Raw genomic sequence first — 9724 nt, 5'->3', positions numbered from 1 at the left:
AGAAAAACCAATTTTTCATCTTCTTGTCTTTTTAACTTTGAGCAACCATGATGGCATTTGTGATGGAAAAAGAAGAGTTCGTGAAAATCTAAATAACATTGTCACATTTAGTGGCGGAGTTTGAAACAAAATTTTGGGGCGAAAATTTAACATAAAAATTTAATAATAATATTTATATTAAAATAAAATTTATAAATATAATTATTCTTTAAGTTTGTTACTAATAAGATAATAAATAAATAATTCTACAGATAAAAAATATAAAATAGTTTATAATGGTACTCTTCGAGTTTTTAATGACTTAAAATTTTCAATAATTGAATCAGAACTAAATTTTTCAGCAATTTCTTTCTAAATGTAAATAATCAAACTATCTGTAAGAAAGTCGTCTTTCATCTTGTTTCTTAACCTTGTCTTTATTATTTTTATTGTTGAAAATGATCGCTTTGTAGTAGCTGTAGAAATTGGAAGAGTTAATATCAGACGAATTAATCTATCAATCAAGTAATATACTTTTGACTTTTTTGTTTTTGCTAAACATCTACACAGTTCATGACTAGTTGACAAATTCTTCATTTTTGGATGCTAATGAACATCAAGAATAAAAAGCTGAAGCTGAAAAGGCAAATTAATCTTCTCTTGTTCAGTAAAGTCTTCGGGATAGTAGCTGTCAACAAGAGTAGAAATCTTAGCAATGTCAAATTTTTTGTAAGCATCCTTAGCCATAAGAGTAGAGCTCAGACTTAGTAGATCCATTGTTTGATCATTAAATCTATAATTTAACTCATGTAATTGCTTATCAATTGTGACTAAAAATATCTCCACTCTAAAATAATGCTCAACTGTAATGTGATCTTTTTGGTGACGCAAGTGTCCTTGCCTTGCAACATAAGAAGCAGTTAAATCAGGAATTAGAATATCATGTTGCTCACAAAATGATTTCACATTTTTTAATAATTCCTCCCATCTATCGTCTCTCATGCTTTGGATAAGTGTTTTTGTAGAATGAACTAGTTGAACGGCATTAACTATGTCTTGAGAATGCTTTTGTAAAGCTTGACAAAGAATATCAGTTATTTCCATAATATCTTTCATCAAATGCAAGATTAATATAAACTCAAATTAGGTTAGGGTATTGTAAGCACTATATGCATCATCACGCTGATAATAAGTTGATCCATCAACAATAATCTTTTGTAAAACAGTCAACGTTGCACCATACATATTTTTCAAACTGCAAACAGAAGAGAAATGAGAACTCCATCGAGTATCACCTACTCGTTTCAAAGTACCAATTTGATTTGCCCCTTTACCAGTTTTAAGTTCATCAATCTCTAATAAATGGACAATTTCATCTGTCTTGACAGCATGTAACTCATCATGTGGATTACTAGAAGAACAAATGATGTTGACGACGAAAGTCAATTTTAAAAAAAATTGATGCACAGGAATAACTTCTCTTGATGCAGCAACTAATGCAAGTTGTAATCAATGAGCAAAACAGTGGATATAGTAAGCATAAGGACAACATTTTAAAAATAATGCTTGTAACCCATTCCATTCCCCTCTCACGTTGCTGGTGCCATCATATCTTTGACCACGAATATTAGAGACATCAAGACCATGTCGAGAAAGAATGCTGCACAATTCTTGTTTCAGAGTTAATGATATAGTATTTTTGACATGTACAAAATCAAGAAAACAATATTGAATAAAATCATGTATATCAACAAATCTCAAAACAAGTGCCATTTGTTCTCTTTTGGATTCATCATGAGATTCATCTACTACAATGATAAACTTGGAATCTCCAATTTCCTCACAAATATGCTTTCTCACCTTGTTTGAAAGTATATGCAAGATTTCTTTTTGAATTTGATGTGAAGTATATTTAGCATTATATAGAGCATTTTCTAACACAGTTTTTGCAACTTTATCATTGTAAGATGCTATGAGTTTTATCATTTCAAGAAAATTACCTCAATTTTTTTATTCTGGAGTCTCATCGTGGCCTCTAAAAGCACAAACTTGAAATGTAAGCCGACGAGTTGCATCAATGGAGGATTTTAGACGTAATCGATTCTTTTGAATTTCCTCATAAGTATGATCCTCAATTACATTTTGGATGTGACTTGTCTAATTCAGTAAATCTAGACATGCTGCAACTGCATTATTGTGTAGTGAGCAAGGATCTCCAATATATTTAAGAAAAACACCATACTTTTCATCATTAATTTTTTTCCAATTTCTAAATCCTTTACTAATAAAAATATCTAACCCATTACGACCACTGAATTTTTTGCTAACCAAATAACAAAATAAACAATATGTAGCAATCTTCAGAAGGTGAATACTCTAACTATGAAGAAAAAATACCAAACCAAGTATATTGAAATCGTCTTGGATGCTTCGTACCAGATAGATGATAATTGTCAAAATGCTTTTGATATGGACCCCGTTTAAGGTAAGCTCGTCTAACCTCATCTCTTTGGTTTAGGTGATATTGCCAAATTTGAAGTCATTCCCAGAGTCTCGTTCCAAAGAATTAAGGTCAAACGCATCAGATGCAACTCTTTGAACTTTTGAAGGTTGTATCTCACTTTCTTCGTGATTCATTAAAGTAGAAGAACTATCTATAGGTGTTGATATTGTAAAAGTTATATGTTCTCCTTCTTGAATATTAGCATTCCTCGTAAAAAATGCATCAATTCTTTGATTTTTTTATCATTATTTTGTATAAAAATTTGAATATATATTTGTCAAATATGTAAAAAAAGTTAAAAGATGAATATTAAAATTTATAATATTTATTGAATTTTTTTATTAATTTATACAAATACAATAATATCAATATTTATTAAATATTTTAATATTTTTTATCATATAAAAAATTAAATTAAATAAATAATAAAATATAAAATAATATTAAATTAAATAAATAAAAAATATTTAATTTTTTATATTTAAACTCAAAGGCAAATAGAGTGTTGCTTGTTGAATAGATAAGCAAAGCAAAGCGTGTTTTTGTAACTAGAAGCAAAGCAACAAGAAGCATTTAAGCCAACTGAACTATTCTTTATTTTGAACAATTACTACTAATTTTTTTTTATAAAAAGTGGCCCCCCATTGTCTTAGTTAAGCTCGCCACTGGTCACATCTCTAGCAATTTCAGCACAAGGCTGAGTGCATGTGTTGTCTCTACCGCCAAAACTATAGTAGTCATTGCGTCTTTACTAATTGTTTGGATTGAGAGAATTTGAAAGGAAAGAAAATGGGAGAAGAGAAAATTGATGGAAAAGTAAGTTTTTTGTTATTTGAATGAGAAGAAAAAATAGAGAAAAAAGAAAAAAATAGTGTGAGACCCATTAAATTATTTTCTCCCCATAAATGAGATGAAAATGAAGAGAAATAGGACAAATATGAATAAAATTATACATTTGCCCTTTATCATTAATAAATTATAATTTACATATAATATAAATAAAAATATTAATGTAATTTTATATTATTATAATTTTCTTTTTTCTCATTTTTTTTTCATCTAAACAATTTTTTTTCTATTTCTTTCATTCATTTTTTTTAATTCAAACAACATACAAATAATTCTACTTTTTTTTCTCTCATTTTCTTTCCTCTTATTTTCTTTCCTTCCATTTTCTTTCTTATATCCCAAAAGTTAAAAAAGAGAAGATGAAGAGTAATTTTTTTCTCAAATTATTTTTATGTTTTTTATTCTAAATTATTTAAAATTTAAAATTAAAAATTTTAAGTTAATTTAATTTAATATTTGTTAAATATAAGAGGATAGTGTTTGTCGAAGATAAAAAAATGTTTTAATTTTTTTAAATAATTAAAAAAATTTTTTTAATTAATTATAAAAATATTTTAGTATCACTACGATATACATTTTTAAATAAATTAATAAAATACTGATGTGAATAATATAATTTATATATTATATTTTTAGTGTACTGGTACATATACATTTATTATTCTGAAAAAAAAACACAAAAAGGGATAATGTTTTAGCTACAATAGAGAAATGACGATGATAATAAATTTCCACCCAAAATATATATTAGTGATCGATAACAATATACTAAGTTAAGCTCCTCAACCGATTATCATTCCTATATTATCAAAATTAATTACTTTCTTCTTTTCATATTAATTATTTTTTATGTTTGTTTCTATATTAAATTAATTGTTTCTTTTAATTTTAATATTATTAATTAGTTTATACCTTTTATACTTTTTAGATATTTATTAAATAGCAAATATTGGTAAAGATCATAATTATAAAGAGAGAAAAAATATGGTGATTAATAAAAGATATTTTTTTAAATTTATAATAATTAATAAAATTTAATAATTTATGTAACTAAAATAAGGAATATTAATTTGAAAAGAAGAGGTTATTTGAATTTTAGAGTTATTTTTTCCCCTATTTTGGTTGAAAGTTCGAAGAAAGAGAAATATGTTTCTTTGATTAAATTGAATACACGATTACGAATGTAACAACACTCCTTTGACGCGCTTAAGCCTAGACGTATACACGTTTAATGACTTGCTAAATGCCGCAGCCGGATAAGCAACTCCAATTCCCCTCCCTCGAGTCCTGGGACTAACCTGATCTTGTTCCATCAGAGTGGCAAATTGGTAATTGTAGTTGATTGGATAGCAGTGGTAGACAAAAATATTACATGGGCTTTTAAGTCAGTGTTGATCTCTCATTTTTCTGGAAGCAAAAATGTATACATGTTTTTTTTTTGGTTCCTTGTTATTTTGGGATTTTTTATTTAAATAAATAAAAAAATATTTTATTTATTAAAATAAATAATTTGAAAAATATTTACAAAAATACGTAATATGTCTTATCTCGTTTACACTGTAAATGAGATAATATTGGGTGCGGCCTATATATACATGTCGTTCACAGCGATATTTTGGGTCTTATCTCTAATTTTTCCACCACTTTCTCATCTCTTCTATCTTTTTTGACTATATTGTTGAGTAACACTAAGATGGCGCATGTAGATGCACGTGATCCGGACATCAATCGACTGAACGCGACGTGGTACATCACCAGCTAGCCGACTTCGCAGTTAGTTTTGTTATCTTCACGTTTATGTTATTGCATATATATATAACTATGGTTAGGATACTTGCCAAGAACTAGAATATAATTTATGATTTAGGTGGCTGAATGTATCATTAGTAACAGATCACTAATAGGGTATAATTTTAGGAATGTGGTTCTGTTTTTTTTTTTTGTAATTAAGTTATTAAGTACATAATTATTAATTTAGATATTAAATATTGTGATAGATATTTTTTTTTGAAGTTAATTTATTAATTATATGTTTCTTAATTTATTAATTTAGTTATTAACTGTCCAAGTAAAAATTATTTTTTAAGTAAACAATGATGTAATTTTGTATTTACCTAAATTAAATTATTAAGTAAAAGTTTGTTCATTAGATTATTAATTACTTTAGTAAATATTTTTATTTTAATTAACGTGTTGAAAAAATGTTTATTAATTAACTTAGTAATTATTAACGTAAAAGGTATAATTTAAATAAATTCAGTTAGTACATATTTGTAAATTTCTGTTAAATAAATGTATATAATAGTTAACTCAGTTTGTTATGTCAATACTCATTGGAACTTTATTTTTCTAATTGTGATAATTTAATTTTTATCAGAGGTCTTGCCTACTTCTTTCTCGACGAGTGAGTCACACACTTCCACCACCAGACGCCATCGTCCCGTATTTGAGGGAGGCTGGCTTCGGTGACACGGTACCTCTCAGGAACTTCGTCTTTGATAACTCCCTGATCACGGCATTCGTGGAGCGCTAGTGTCCGGAGACCCACACGTTCCACCTATCATAGGATGAGTGCACCATCACCCTGCAGGACATTGCGTACCACCTCGGGTTATGCACGTACGGGAAGCAAGTGGGGGTGCTTCCGTGATTTCTACATATGGTACGGTACTAAGACATGGGAGTTTGTGGAGCGACTACTTAGTGCCAGGCCTCCAGTGGTTCAGTAGCAGGGAGCTCAGAGGAAGGAGTCTTTCTCGTTGAAGCTGACATGACTTCGAGACCGAGTCCGACATATGCCCGACACTACTGATCCAGACACACTCTAGCAGTATGCGAGGTGTTACATCATGTTACTGATTGGAGGTTACCTGATGACGGACAAGTCGAACAATCTGGTCCATCTATGGTGGCTGCCATTACTTGCCGACTTTCAGACGTGCTCTGGTCTATCTTGGGTTTCAGCGGTGCTTGCATGGACCTACCATTCTCTGTGCTCTGCAGCACACCAAGACACGACAGACATAGCTGGCTGCACTCTGCTGTTGATGTCTTGGATATACCAGAAATTTTTACAGTGGTGTCCACCTGACCGATAGGTTTACATATATCCTATGACAACGAGGTAACCATCCTTTATGGTTTGCTTGTGTTCCAAATTTGTAACTTATTATGATGTTTTATAAATTGAATTCGCGTTATTCTTGCAACTGTTGACAGGTTGATAAGGTTGACGCAACAGAGTAGGGACCAGCACGAGATGAGGGTCCTTCGATGGCCTCTGTCACTAGATCAGTTATTAATGAATGAGGTTAGCACTAAGATTTTACCCTCTTGTAGTTCCATGAATTGTTTAGCCTTTGATTTAGCTTGTATTACTTATGATTATTTCACAATTATCGCTGCAGTTTGTGTGGATACTGTACAATGACCTTATACTGTATGTTGTGTGTCCGCCATGGTTTATTGATGAGGTAGAGTGGGGCACATGGATGTCTGTTGTCTCCCTCGTCTGCTTCAATATTGTCGAGTTTTACCAGGTTGACCGGGTGAAGTGCCAATTTAATGGAGAACAGCCGGTGTCGGAGGCCCCAGTCAATGTTGATAGGTTCCTGACATCCATCGGACGAGGCGAGGATGTCTAGTGGCCTGACAGACTTGTCGATTGGTATGATCGTTGGAGGGCACGATTTGCAGAGGGCCACAGGATCTCCATTCAGCTGTGCTCCGATTATAGACCTACGCAGGAGTATTGGGATTGGTACTAGAAAGCCCATGTTATGCACTTATCAGGTCAGAATGTACTTGATGATCCCAAACTGCTCTATTTACCTACTGACGTCCAGTCTACTGTCAGTCAGCCAAGGGACGTTCTTCACCTTCCTTGGGACGTCCCCGATCAACATCGGCGTGCTAGGGAGGTTTGAGAGAACACTCGGTGGCCTACTAAAAGAGAGAGAGAGAGGGGTGCTCTTGGATGTGGTTATGTATTCACATATGATGATACAACTACATCTTGGAAGTCTACGAAACAGACTCTAGCAGCAATATTTTCTAATCATGCTAAAATACTTGCAATACATGAAGCAAGTTGCGAATATTTCTGGCTTAGAGGTTTGACTCAATACATTGAATAGTCGTGTGGACCATCTAATAAGAAAATAACTTCAATATTTTGTATGAAGATAATTCAGTATTGATGTGTGAGCATCTTTCTCTTATTTTCTGTTTATTTTAAGTTAGAATTTAGTAAGTTTAAGTATATTTTAGTGTTAAAATCCTCCTTGTATGCTACTTTGAGTTGTTTTGGTGTTTTAATTATTTCAGGTGAAGTTCGGATCCGTGCAAGAAAAGAGAAGAATTGAAGCTACCTACTAGGGCGCTAAACGCCAAGTTGGCATTTAGCGCCAGCAACTCAACAACGTTAGAAGCGTTCTATCCCCTTTTGGTGCTAAATGCCAAAGCTGGCGTTTAGTGCCAGGCAATCCAGATCACAACCTCATCAAAGAAGCACCTTTAGTTGGATTTAGCTTTTAATTACTCTATTTTATTTTATTTTAATTATTTTTATTTACAAACAAAATCTTTTAGGTTTAGAATTTATTATTTTATTTTAGTTTCAAATCAAATTAGGTTAGATATAAAAGAGAAAAGATTCACCCTTCAGGAGGATCTTCTCATTTCCGCACTTTCATACTTACTGAACCCTAGTTTTTTCTCTGAAGCATGAGCCACTAAACCTCCTTGGTTAAGGTTAGGAGCTCTGTTTATTTCTATGGATTGAGGTTATTACTGTTCTATTTTAATTAATCTGTATGCGTTCTTGTGATTCTTGGAAGAGATATCTCACCTGAATAATAGCTTGAAAGTAAATTTCTCCTAAATCATTAATTACTTGAACTAATCGGGATACATGACATATAATCCTCTTAGCTTTGGGTAATTAGGGTTTTTTGGCCATAAACTAGAATTGAACTTAACCCTCTAATCGAAATTAAGTGACCAAGACATTGACGGTTAACTAGGTTAAAGGAGACTAAATCACTAAGACATTAGGGTTTAGTCACTGACAGTTTGCCATGAAATGAATCTTGCATGATTAACATAGTTGGTAAGAAAATTTAATCTGAAAAAGTAAACATCTCCGGTACCTTAACAGCTTTCTCTCGTATATTTCACACCACTCTCACTGTTTGTTTTCTTATTCTCTAAAGTACTGTTTAATGCTTTTTGAACCCCAAAACATCACTTTCTACTTGCCTAACTAAGGAATCATTCGACCATTGTTGCTCAGTCCATCAATTCTCATGGGATTGACCCTCACTCACTTGAGGTATTACTTAGTACGACCCGATGCACTTGCCGATTAGTTTGTTGTTTTGAAATACCGCACCAAATATGCATTGCTCAACTTAAAGGTGGATATATCAAAGATGATAGAACAAAGCATATTTCTCCCAATTTCTTCTTTACTCATGACTTTAAAAATCAAGAAACGATTGATATCCAACAGATTCGCTCAAGTGATAATTTGGCAGATTTATTCACAAAGTGACTTCCAACATCCTCTTTTGAAAGATTTGATACACCAAATCAAAATACGTCGGTTTCAAGATCTTAAGTGATGTTACTAAAAGGAGAGAGATTGTACTCTTTTCCTCTTGATTAAATTTTTATCCTTATTGAATTTTTTTAACAATTTTTAAAAAGACAATTTTTATAAAAAGAAAAAAAAGACATTGTACTATTTTTTTCACTAAAATTTTTTTTATTGAATTTTTCTTTAATGAAATTTTAACAAAACATATCCTAAATACAAATCCAATAAGAAATATTATAATATTATTTATTATTGAGTGGATGTTTTGGTTGGTATGCCTCGTGCATTACCAAACCAATAATCATCCATTGTAGTCAAATTTGACTACTAAGCATTGTCTATAAATAGGCCATATATTTGATAATAAGTATAGCACATTTAAATGCACAAAAGCAAAGAGTTTCAGTAGCAATACAAAAGGCCACGTGACTTTACTTTATATAATGATATATAGGTAATGTCCATAATAGTTGTTAATCAAAAAATATTTTCGACTAGGATAAGCTGATTTAGAATATTGAAGAAATAATTGGGATAGAAGCAGATGTCGAAAAGGTGTACATGCAAGTATTAATTAGGAGTTACATAATACAGATTCGATCTCGGACACTTTGTTAAATTAAGCGGGTCCAGTCGAATAAGTATTCGAATGAGAAATCGAATGGTTGCTCGAGATAGTGAATCGAACGGTTACATAAATGGAGAAGTTGAGGGCTTTCACCATGTGAAAAATTGATAGGTAACGTGTTATTAGCAAAAGAGCAGAAACGATTACCAAGGAGTGCGCATACAAG

The 9724-nt window shown here is 31.5% G+C and overlaps 1 pseudogene; it reads right to left on the bottom strand.

The window, feature by feature from the left end:
* Positions 1-270: 270 nt before the first annotated feature.
* Positions 271-2601, bottom strand: LOC110279100 (uncharacterized; annotated as a pseudogene).
* Positions 2602-9724: the final 7123 nt, after the last annotated feature.

The sequence above is a fragment of the Arachis duranensis genome, chromosome 3 (genome assembly GCF_000817695.3).
Source record: "Arachis duranensis cultivar V14167 chromosome 3, aradu.V14167.gnm2.J7QH, whole genome shotgun sequence".
NCBI lineage: Eukaryota > Viridiplantae > Streptophyta > Magnoliopsida > Fabales > Fabaceae > Arachis > Arachis duranensis.
The sequence above is the reverse complement of the archived record's forward strand: the minus strand, read 5'-3'. Positions and strand labels throughout refer to the sequence as shown.